This window comes from Thalassophryne amazonica, chromosome 12 (genome assembly GCF_902500255.1).
Source record: "Thalassophryne amazonica chromosome 12, fThaAma1.1, whole genome shotgun sequence".
NCBI classification, from domain to species: domain Eukaryota; kingdom Metazoa; phylum Chordata; class Actinopteri; order Batrachoidiformes; family Batrachoididae; genus Thalassophryne; species Thalassophryne amazonica.
In genome coordinates this window covers 61896552-61909367 of record NC_047114.1, presented here as the reverse complement: position 1 = coordinate 61909367, position 12816 = coordinate 61896552, and positions in this window count along the sequence as shown.

Genomic DNA, 12816 nt, shown 5'->3' with positions numbered 1-12816 from the left:
TATATATATATATATATATATATATATATATATATTATATATATATATATATATATATATAAACATTAAACTGAAGCCAAGAGTAACGAGGCTGTTTGTTTTAAAAATGTAAGGAATAGAAAGTACAGAAGTAGGCAGAAAAATAAGTAATGGAGTAAAGTACAGATACCTAAAAAGTGTACTTAAGTACAGTAACGACGTATTTGTACTTCGTTACTTGACACCGCTGACCTGGAGTACAGTCGGGACATGCCGGCAGAATTTGGCGTGCATCAGCCATTTCGAGGTTCCCTGGACCGCCATCAGAATGCTCTTGAGATGCCATTTCGAAAGCTTCTGTAGTTTCTGTTGTCATTATGATTTAAAAAGTGTAAGCACAAAGGTTTGACAATAAATAGCTTCACCCAACCACTAACCTTGAGTGAAAACAAAAAGTATTTGTGTTATCATTCATATTCTATGAAAAACTGGCCAAAAAATACAAAATTCTGCTAGGGTATGGAAATTTATGAGCATAGCGGTATAACCTAGCTAAGTGTAATTGTGACCTCAAACTTTCAAAATGCATCTCCTATCTCCGTTCTTCATGGTTATGAGGATAAATCCTTGAATGTGACTTACCAGATGACCTACTGAACCAATGGTTCTTGCTTTATTTGACCCACTGATGTAGAGCAAAAAAATTGGCGGAATCAAAATTTTAAGGTTCAAAACACTTGTACAACCCCTGGCAATAATTATGGAATCACCGGTCTCGGTTTTTGTATAAAAAAAGCAGATCACAGACATGACACAAAACTAATGTCATTTCAAATGGCAACTTTCTGCCTTTAAGAAACACTATAAGAAATCAAGACAAAAAATTGTGGCAGTCAGTAACAGTTACTTTTTTAGACCAAGCAGAGGGGAAAAAAATATGGACTCACTCAATTCTGAGGAATAAATTATGGAATCACCCTGTAAATTTTCATCCCCAAAACTAACACCTGCAATCAAATCAGATCTGCTCGTTAGTCTGCATCTACAAAGGAGTGAACACACCTTGGAGAGCTGTTGCACCAAGTGGACTGACATGAATCATGGCTCCAACACGAGAGATGTCAATTGAAACAAAGGAGAGGATTATCAAACTCTTAAAAGAGGGTAAATCATCACACAATGTTGCAAAAGATGTTGGTTGTTCACAGTCAGCTGTGTCTAAACTCTGGACCAAATACAAACAACATGGGAAGGTTGTTAAAGGCAAACATACTGGTAGACCAAGGAAGACATCACAGCGTCAAGACAGAAAACTTAAAGCAATATGTCTCAAAAATCAAAAATGCACAACAAAACAAATGAGGAACGAATGGGAGGAAACTGGAGTCAACATCTGTGACCGAACTGTAAGAATCCACCTAAAGGAAATGGGATTTACATACAGAAAAGCTAAACGAAAGCCATCATTAACACCTAAACAGAAAAAAAACAAGGTTACAATGGGCTAAGGAAAAGCAATCGTGGACTGTGGATGACGGGATGAAAGTCATATTCAGTGATGAATCTCGAATCTGCATTGGGCAAGGTGATGATGCTGGAACTTTTGTTTGGTGCCGTTCCAATGAGATTTATAAAGATGACTGCCTGAAGAGAACATGTAAATTTCCACAGTCATTGATGATATGGGGCTGCATGTCAGATAAAGGCACTGGGGAGATGGCTGTCATTACATCATCAATAAATGCACAAGTTTACGTTGCTATTTTGGACACTTTTCTTATCCCATCAATTGAAAGGATGTTTGGGGATGATGAAATTTTGTGTGAAAACACTCCTTGCAAAAAGACACATAGGGTCAATGCCATGGCCTGCAAATAGTCCGGATCTTATTCCAATTGAAAATCTTTGGTGGAAGTTGAAGAAAATGGTCCATGACAAGGCTCCAACCTGCAAAGTTGATCTGGCACAGCAATCAGAGAAGTTGGAGGCCAGATTGATGAAGAGTACTGTTTGTCACTCATTAAGTCCATACCTCAGAGACTGCAAGCTGTTATAAAAGCCAGAGGTGGTGCAACAAAATACTAGTGATGTGTTGGAGCGTTCTTTTGTTTTTCATGATTCCATAATTTTTTCCTCAAAATTGAGTGATTCCATATTTTTTTTCCCTCTGCTTGGTCTAAAAAAGTAACAGTTACTGACTGCCACAATTTTTTTTTCCTGATTTCTTATAGTGTTTATAGTAACTTCCTACTTTTAAATTCTGATAAGACTGAAGTTATGGTTCTTGGTCCAGCGAGGTATCGGCATCAATTTGATCAGCTAGCACTTAGCTTAGGTCCGTGTGTTATACATCATACGGATAAAGTGAGGAACCTTGGAGTAATTTTTGATCCTACGTTGTCCTTTGATCTCCACATTAGAGACATTACGAGGACTGCTTTCTTCCATTTGCGAAATATAGCGAAGATTCGTCCCATCCTGTCTATGGCTGATGCTGAGACTTTGATTCATGCATTTGTCTCTTCTAGATTGGACTATTGTAATGCTCTATTTTCTGGCTCTCTGACACTCTAACAACCCACACCAACCACCTGTACAGAGCAGTGGCGGCTGGCCCATAGGGGCGCTCGGGCGCTGCCCTCCTAGATGTGGAGAGGAAAAGTCATAATATATATTTAAAAAGTATTATCAATGTCAGTTTTACTTAATAGTATGTGCCTACATGTAATATGAATGATTAAAACAACACTTCCTCCAACTGACTCTCATTCAACAGTGCATTTCCACCGACAGAAGCAGAGAACGTATCATTCCTCGTCTTGGGCGCTCATTCAAGCGCCCTTGAAGTGCAGCGAAATAACTAATTGTATGTACACTCAACAAAAATATAAACACAACACTTTTGGTTTTGCTCCCATTTTGTATGAGATGAACTCAAAGATCTAAAACTTTTTCCACACACACAATATCACCATTTCCCTCAAATATTGTTCACAAACCAGTCTAAAGGTGTGATAGTGAGCACTTCTCCTTTGCTGAGATAATCCATCCCACCTCACAGGTGTGCCATATCAAGATGCTGATTAGACACCATGATTAGTGCACAGGTGTGCCTTAGACTGCCCACAATAAATGTCAACGGAATGTCAACCAGAGCTGTTGCTCGTGTATTGAATGTTCATTTCTCTACCATAAGCCGTCTCCAAAGACGTTTCAGAGAATTTGGCAGTACATCCAACCAGCCTCACAACCGCAGACCATGTCTAACCACACCAGCCCAGGACCTCCACATCCAGCATGTTCACCTCCAAGATCGTCTGAGACAAATCAAAGAATTTCTGCACAAACTGTCAGAAACCGTCTCAGGGAAGCTCATCTGCATGCTCGTCATCCTCATCGGGGTGTCGACGTGACTCCAGTTCGTCGTCGTAACCGACTTGAGTGGGCAAATGCTCACATTCGCTGGCATTTGGCACGTTGGAGAGGTGTTCTCTTCACGGATGAATCCTGGTTCACATTGTTCAGGGCAGATGGCAGACAGCGTGTGTGGCGTCGTGTGGGTGAGCGGTTTTCTGATGTCAATGTTGTGGATCGAGTGGCCCATGGTGCCGGTGGGGTTATGGTATGGGCAGGCGTCTGTTATGGACGAAGAACACAGGTGCATTTTATTGATGGCATTTTGAATGCACAGAGATACCGTGACGAGATCCTGAGGCCCATTGTTGTGCCATACATCCAAGAACATCACCTCATGTTGCAGCAGGATAATGCACGGCCCCGGAGATGTCACCCATTGAGCATGTTTGGGATGCTCTGGACCGGCGTATACGACAGCGTGTACCAGTTCCTGCCAATATCCAGCAACTTCGCACAGCCATTGAAGAGGAGTGGACCAACATTCCACAGGCCACAATTGACAACCTGATCAACTCTATGCGAAGGAGATGTGTTGCACTGCATGAGGCAAATGGTGGTCACACCAGATACTGACTGGTATCTCCTCCCCCCCCCCCCCAATAAAACAAAACTACACCTTTCAGAGTGGCCTTTTATTGTGGGCAGTCTAAGGCACACCTGTGCACTAATCATGGTGTCTAATCAGCATCTTGATATGGCACACCTGTGAGGTGGGATGGATTATCTCAGCAAAGGAGAAGTGCTCACTATCACAGATTTAGACTGGTTTGTGAACAATATTTGAGGGAAATGATGATATTGTGTATGTGGAAAAGGTTTTAGATCTTTGAGTTCATCTCATACAAAATGGGAGCAAAACCAAAAGTGTTGCGTTTATATTTTTGTTGAGTGTAGTTGCTAGGGAAAATTAATAAATATTTGGCAAATCAACATTGCCAAAATTAATGGCTTTGGGGCGCCGGAATTTTAGCCCTTGCTACAAAAAATGCGGGAACGTTAGATTGTTACAGTCAGTGATACACGTGACGCTGCAGCTGCTGCTGTCAGTCAGTCAGGAAGAGATGATGGTGATGACGACGTTTGGGTTATATTTATTTATTTTTATTTTGTCTCCGTGTGTTTTGCTGGAGTAAGTTGAAGAACTCTTAGGAGGTTTAAAACGGGACAAAACTAATCAAATCAATGACACCAAAGTTTCGCGGGGATCCTTTTGGAGGCGCATGGAGGTGCGCACATCAGATCTTTCTCGTGGTTTAATGACAATTGCACATCCCGGTTGGAGACGTTTGTCTGACTCGTTATAAACCGTGTCAGGCTTCATTCACACTGTCAGCGCGCACACGTCACGGAGGCTGCTGATCTGCGCGGATGGAAAGGAGCGCATCCACCTCTTCAGCTCAGGTGAGCTGACGAGCTGCTCGGATTTATTCCCGAATGTTGCTCCTGGTGCGGAAACAAGGGTGAAAATTTAAGATAAAACGAATGAGTGGTGTTTTTTTTTTTTTTTTTTTTTTTTTTTTGTTTTAGGGGATCAAAGCTGTGATCTTTATTGGGACAGCAGACCAGTTATAATGGTAATAGGGGAGGTCGGGGCTGTTTGTAACAGTGTTCAAAGCTGCAGCCATGCTGGTATTTTGATTTCACTTTACACGTTATGAGGATCAGTCCACAGAAGTGAAATATTCTTTGGCGTATTCCACACTCTAAAACAAATTATTTGCTCAGTTTAAAAACAAAACAAAACAAAAGCCTAAAATAGCAATTTGCATGTTTTTTAAAGAAATTCTAACTCAGCCACTGAGTTCACACAAGACACTTATAGTAAGACAAACCCAAGTTTAGCAACGCATTTAATTAAGTGGTTTTGTAAACTTAATTTGCTTTGTCCTCTACACTGTTAATTCATTTTAACCAATTTAATTTAAAGGTTTTGGTGTTATTAGTTAGTCAAGTTATTTAATTTAAGTTTTTCAAGCTTCTTTAGTTTGCCTCCATTCCACTCAGTAATGTTCATGCAAAATATTACCTTAATTTTCTCTCTCTCTCTCTCTCTCTCTCTCTCACACTCTCTCACTCTCTCTCTCTCTCTCTCTCTCTCTCTCTCTCTCTCTCTCTCTCTCTCTCTCTCTCTCTCTCTCTCTCTCTCACACACACACACTGTCTCTCTCTGTCACACTCTCACTGTCACACACACTCTCCCTCTCTCTCTCTCTGAAGGTGGTGTGAACATTGTAGTATGTACATAATGTTCTTTTGTCAATTGAAGAATTTTTCCATATTTTGAAAGAGTGTAAATTTGGTGATATTTTCTATTTTGTTAAGGGGGTGTCATTGTGAACCCCAGGATCTGTTTGTCTGTAGATAATGGCAGTGCAGTATAGTTTGGTGTACTGTGTGTGTAATTGGTGTCAAATGGTGAAATGTTCTTTGCTCAAGAACTTGTGTTGTATTTGATACTGTTCCTTTCCAAAGTAGAAATGGGGCCTAATATAGCTGTAAATGTTAACTTTATCTGTAAAACTGCTGATTTTGAGAAGGACATGAAATGATTATTGTGGAATTGTAGTAATTTTCTGACTGTTCACTTGAATGCCTGTACTGGACAAGGCAAGGGAATGTATTGGCACAGCAGCCCCACCAAGACTGTTTTTCACCAGCCGCCACTGGTACAGAGTCTTCCCAAGGGATTAATAAAGTTCTACCTAATCTAATCTGAAGTCAAAGTAAATGTAAGGACCACTGCTTTTTTTAATTTGCATTTTCCATGTTGTCCTATCTTTTTCTGTTCAGTTTTTGTGGGTACCAAAGGCAATGAAACAGTGGGTTGACTGAAAGGAGGCTATTGCACTGGAAAGGGAATTAAAGAAAAGTGGGAAAGGGTTTCCTTGCTGGAATCAGATTAGCCACATAAAACTGAATTCATCATTGCATCTCATTGGAAGATATCCAAAAGGAAACTAATTAAACAGACTGAGCATTTGTTTTAAATTGCCCAATGTATGTAAATGAGACAGTCACTACTGACCCTTTACAAGTGCATGTGTTGTGAAAGTGTAGGGACACGGACCCTCAACAGGGGGCGCAAATGAACGGACAATGGAATAAGCCAAAATATAACAATTTAATGTTGTGAATGTGCACAACAGAGCAGCAGACAACACAATTGAGATCAACAGTCAATAAATCACGGTGACGTGTGGGCAGGCTCGAGGATAGAAGACGCCCGTCCAGAAAAGAGCCGGATCCCACACGCTTTCCACTGCCACCAGATCTGAAGCACCCCGGAGCCACCAAGCGCTGGGTCCCCAGGTGGCCACTGCCTCCGGCTGTCAGATCGGGTACTGCTGGCAGGAAGAACAGACAGGTGATGGTGGGTGCGTGAACACCCAGTAAACAGTCAGAAAGGGTGGGAAACACCTCCACCTCTCAATCACAGTCACACAGGAACAAAACGTGCAGCGCCTGAAGGACTACTTATCCGAGGAGCGAAGACGTCATCTCCTCCCAGCTTCCAGCTGCTGACCAGTCAAACAGGTATGCCTGCAAATGTTCAGTTTTTATGGAGATGTGGTTGTGGTGATGATGAGTGACAGCTGGTGTTGTTGATGAGTGACAGCTGCCACTCCCGGTTGCTCCGGCGCTCTCTCGTGCCTGAAGCCTGCACTTCAGGCAGGGCGCCCTCTGGTGGTGGGCCAGCAGTACCTCCTCTTCAGCGGCCCACACAACAGGACCCCCCCTCAACGGGCGCCTCCTGGCGCCCGACTAGGTTTGTCCGGATGTCGGCGGTAGAAATCGGCCAGGAGGGCCGGTTCCAGGATGAAGCTCCTCTTCACCCAGGAGCATTTCTCAGGTCCATACCCCTCCCAGTCCACCAAGTACTGGAACCCCCGGCCCTTCCGACGGACGTCCAGGAGCCGGCGTACTGTCAATGCCGGCTCCCCGTCGATGATCCGGGCAGGAGGCGGCGCCGGTCCGGGGGTGCAGAGTGGTGAAGTGTGGTAGGGCTTGATCCGTGACACATGAAAGACAGGATGGATCTGAGGACTTTGAGGATGGGGAACGGTCCAATAAATCTGTCCTTAAGTTTTTGGGATTCCACTTGCAGTGGGATGTCTTTGGTGGATAGCCAAACCTCCTGCCTGGGCTGGTATACAGGGGCCGGTCTGCATGGGCCTTGGCCCTCATCCGGGCTTTCAGCAGGGCAGAGCGGGCTGTATGCCACACCCGACGGCACCTCCTGAGTTGGGCCTGGACCGAGGGCACCCCGCTTGTCCGTTTGTCTGGGGATGGTACCCAGACGAGAGGCTTACGGTGGCCCCCAGTTCCCTACAGATACTCCTCCAGACTTGCGAGGAGAACTGGGGACCACGGTCGGTGACAACGTCGGATGGAATCCCATGCAGTCGTACGACATGGTGGACCAGGAGGTCTGCTGTCTCCTGGGCCGTCGGGAGCTTCGGGAGGGCCACGAAGTGGGCCGCCTTGGAGAACCGGTCCACTATCGTGAAGATGGTGGTCATGCCCTGGGACGGCGGGAGGCCCGTGACGAAGTCCAGGCCGATGTGGGACCAGGGGCGGTGAGGCACAGGTAACGGCTGGAGGAGTCCCTGTGCCCGTTGGTGGTCAGCTTTTCCCCTGGCGCAGGTGGTGCAGGCCTGGACGTACTCCCGGACGTTGGCTTCCATAGACGCCCACCAGAAGCACTGCCGGACCACTGCCATGGTTCTTCGCATCCCTGGATGACAGGAGAGCTTGGACCCGTGACAGAAGTCCAGGACTGCAGCTCTGGCTTCTGGTGGGACGTAAAGTCTGTTCTTTGGGCCGGTCCCTGGGTCCGGGTTCCGTGCCAGGGCCTCCCGGACGGTCTTCTCCACGTCCCAGGTGAGGGTGGCCACGATAGTGGACTCGGGGATGATGGAATCTGGTGGATCTGACAGCTCGGTCTTGACTTCCTCTTCGTGGACCCGGGACAGGGCGTCAGATCGCTGGTTCTTGGTCCCGGGGCGGTAGGTGATCCGGAAGTCAAAATGCCCGAAGAACAGTGACCAGCAGGCTTGCCTGGGGTTCAGACACTTGGCGGTCCGGATGTACTCCAGGTTCCGATGGTCCGTGAAAACCGTGAAGGGCACTGTCGCTCCCTCCAACAGGTGTCTCCACTCCTCAAGAGCCTCCTTCACCGCAAGGAGTTCCCGATTGCCGACGTCATAGTTCCGTTCTGCCTGGGTCAACCTACGGGAAAAATAGGCACAAGGGTGGAGGACCTTATCGGACTCCCTGCTCTGGGACAGCACGGCTCCTATCCCTGAGTCAGAGGCATCCACTTCAACTACGAACTGGCGATTGGGATCGGGCTGCACCAGAACTGGTGCAGTCGAGAACCGGCGTTTCAACTCCCTAAACGCGGCTTCGCACCGATCCGACCAGGTGAAGGGGACTTCGGTGGAGGTTAGGGCCGTCAGGGGGCTAGCTACCTGGCTATAGCCCTTTATAAACCTCCTGTAGAAATTTGCAAAGCCGAGGAACTGTTGCAGCTTCCTACGGCTTGTCGGTTGGGGCCAATCTCTCACCGCCGCAACCTTGGCCGGATCAGGGGCGACGGAGTTGGAGGAGATTATGAACCCCAGGAAAGACAAGGAAGTGCGGTGGAACTCGCACTTCTCGCCCTTCACAAACAGCCGGTTCTCCAACAACCGCTGCAGGACATGACGTACATGCTGCACATGAGTCTCAGGATCCGGGGAAAAGATGAGGATATCGTCAAGGTATACGAAGACGAACCGATGCAGGAAGTCCCGCAAGACGTCATTAACCAACGCTTGGAACGTCGCAGGTGCATTGGTGAGGCCGAACGGCATGACCAGGTACTCAAAGTGACCTAACGGGGTGTTAAATGCCGTCTTCCACTCGTCTCCCTCCCGGATCCGAACCAGGTGATAAGCATTCCTAAGATCCAGTTTAGTGAAAATTTGGGCTCCATGCAAGGGCGTGAACACTGAATCTAACAGAGGTAACTGGCATCGGTTGCGAACCGTGATTTCGTTCAGCCCTCTGTAATCAATGCATGGACGGAGTCCGCCGTCTTTCTTGCCCACAAAAAAGAAACCAGCACCCAACGGGGAGGTGGAGTTCTGGATCAGCCCGGCAGCTAACGAGTCCCGGATGTAGGTCTCCATTAATTCGCGTTCCGGACGTGAGAGGTTGTACAGCCTGCTGGACGGGTACTCAGTGCCCGGTATCAAATCAATGGCACAATTGTACGGACGGTGCGGGGGCAGCGTGAGTGCCAGATCCTTGCTGAAGACGTCAGCAAGGTCATGGTACTCAGCTGGCACCGCCGCCAGATTTGGGGGAACTAGACCCTCTTCCTTAGCTGTCACGCCGGGTGGAACCGAGGATCCTAAACACTCCCGGTGGCAGGTTTCGCTCCACTGCGTCACAACCCCAGATGGCCAATCAATCTGGGGATTGTGTTTTAACATCCATGGAAAACCCAAAATCACTCAGGAGGTAGAAGGTGTTACATAAAACACAATCTCCTCCCTGTGATTCCCAGACACAACCAATGTCACTGGTTGTGTCTGGTGTGTGATTAGTGGAAGAAGGGTGCCATCTAGTGCCCGTACCTTCAATGGTGAAGGAAGGGCCACTAGAGGGAGCCCCACCTCCTCTGCCCATCTGCTATCCAGCAGATTCCCCTCCGACCCAGTGTCCACCAGTGCTGGGGCGTGAAGGATTAGATCCCCACTCAGGATCATAACTGGGATGCGTGCAGATTCACGGGGTTTCCCTGCGTGAGTGTTATGGCCTACCCTTAGCCCAGTCTCTAAGGGTAAGTGTTGCTGTTTTGACCGTTTGGGGCAGTTTTTCTGCGTGTGCTCGGTTGAGCTGCAGTAAAAACACTCCCCACGGACCAGCCTCCTTTGTCTCTGATCTGATTTTCTTTTGGCCCTGCTTGTTTCCCTAACAACATCAGCAGGGGGAGCTGTCGTCACGTGGAGTGCTCTGGCTGTGGAGCGTGGGGAAGACGGCTCCCTTTCGGACCCGGGAGGAAGAGGGACGGCTCGTGCCTGACCACGCCCTTCGTCTCGCTCCCTTCGGTGTTCTGCTAATCGGTTGTCTAACCGTATTACCAGGTCGATAAGCCCGTCTAAATCCCGCGGCTCGTCCTTTGCCACCAGGTGCTCCTTAAGGACCAGAGACAGTCCGTTTACGAAGGTGGCGCAGAGCGCAACAGCATTCCAACCGGCTCGCGCAGCCCCGATGCGGAAGTCGACTGCATACTTAGCTGCACTCCGACACCCCTGTCTTAACGACAGCAACACGCTTGAAGCAGTCTCGCCTCTATGAGGGTGATCGAACACTTGTCTGAACTCCCTCACGAACTCAGTGTATGCTGATAGAAGCCGTGAGTTCTGTTCCCAAAGCGCCGTAGCCCAGGCGCATGCCTCACCTCGAAGCAGATTAATAACATAAGCCACCCGGCTGGCGTCTGACGCGTACATGATGGGACACTGTGAAAAGACGAGCGAACACTGCATCAAGAAGTCTGCGCACGTCTCGACACAACCTCCGTACGGTTCTGGAGGGCTTATGTATGCTTCAGGGGACGGGGGGGGGGTTCATTGAACGACCACTGGTATATCTGTATGCGGCACTCGGTCAGCAAGAGGAGGTGCTGCAGCAGCGCCCTGCGCGTGCGCTTCCACCTGTGCAGTGAGAGCCTCCATCCTCCGATTGAGTATAACGCTCTGCTCGGTTACCAAGTCCAACCGAGCAGTGAAGGTGGATAAGATTTGCTGCAGCTCACCTGACACGCCTCCTGCCGATGCCTGTGCACCCTGCATTTCCATTGGTGGTTCACTCGATGGTTGACGCCCCTCGGGATCCATGACGCTGGCCGAGAAATCCTGTTGTGAAAGTGTAGGGACACGGACCCACAACAGGGGGCGCAAATGAACGGACAATGGAATAAGCCAAAATATAACAATTTAATGTTGTGAATGTGCACAACAGAGCAGCAGACAACACAATTGAGATCAACAGTCAATAAATCACCGTGACGTGTGGGCAGGCTCGAGGATAGAAGACGCCCGTCCAGAAAAGAGCTGGATCCCACACTCTTTCCACTGCCACCGGATCTGAAGCACCCTGGAGCCACCAAGCGCTGGGTCCCCAGGTGGCCACTGCCTCCGGCTGTCAGATCGGGTACTGCTGGCAGGAAGAACAGACAGGTGATGGTGGGTACGTGAACACCCAGCAAACAGTCAGAAAGGGTGGGAAACACCTCCACCTCTCAATCACAGTCACACAGGAACAAAAACGTTCAGCGCCTGAAGGACTACTTATCCGAGGAGCGAAGACGTCGTCTCCTTCCAGCTGCTGACCAGTCAAACAGGTACGCCTGCAAATGTTCAGAAAGTTGTATGACACAAAACCACGGCTGAGTGTTTACCTGATCGGTAGACGATTTCTCGGCAGCGAGGTGAAGATGCTGCCCGGCTTTTATGGAGATGTGGTTATGGTGATGATGAGTGACAGCTGGTGTTTTTGATGAGTGACAGCTGCCACTCCCGGTTGCTCCGGCGGCCTCTCGTGCCTGAAGCCCGCACTTCAGGCAGGGCGCCCTCTGGTGGTGGGCCAGCAGTACCTCCTCTTCAGCGGCCCACACAACTTCATGGACTATTAAAGATATTTCTCAAAAAACAAAACAAAACAAAACAAACAACAACAACAAAAAAACCCAAAACAAAAAAAAACAAAAAAACAAAACAAAACTGGGGCACTGGGCTGGCCCATGGAATGTTTGATTTCGCTGGTCTAAAATATATGGCTTTCATAATAACAGGAATGTAAGGGTATTATAAATCAGCAGTAGGTGGATGCAAGTCACCATTTAATAAATGTTGATGACAAAGAAGAAGATTGTGTCGGTCATGGTTTTCACAGAAGAAGACGGGGAAGGATCATGTAGTCTATATGGAAGATACAGTGTTCAAGGAGTGGAACAGTTTGGATCATATAAAGTGCTGATAAAAGCCAATACAAGATTAAACGTTTATATTTTAAGATTAGTGGGGCTAGAGGAGGGAATATGCTGCATGGGTCCCAGCTGATGGCCTGTATAGGGCTGGAACATGGTACTCTTACTGGTATTCCTTAGGAATGGCAGGGGAACAGAGAGAGAGAGTAGTTGGAACATGGATGATTTGGAGGAGGAAGATAGGAGTAGCACTTGGGTGGTGGGTAACTAGGGGATCAAAGAGGACAAGGAATGAGGTATCAGAAAGTGAGGAACACTTTAATGTTGTGAGATTTGAAGGGGAAGGAGGAGTTAAATGCCTGGTCCTGGACCCATTAAAGCTTACAAAAATAATAAAACAAAAATCAGGTTGGGGATGTGAGGTTTGGTAGAATTTTGAA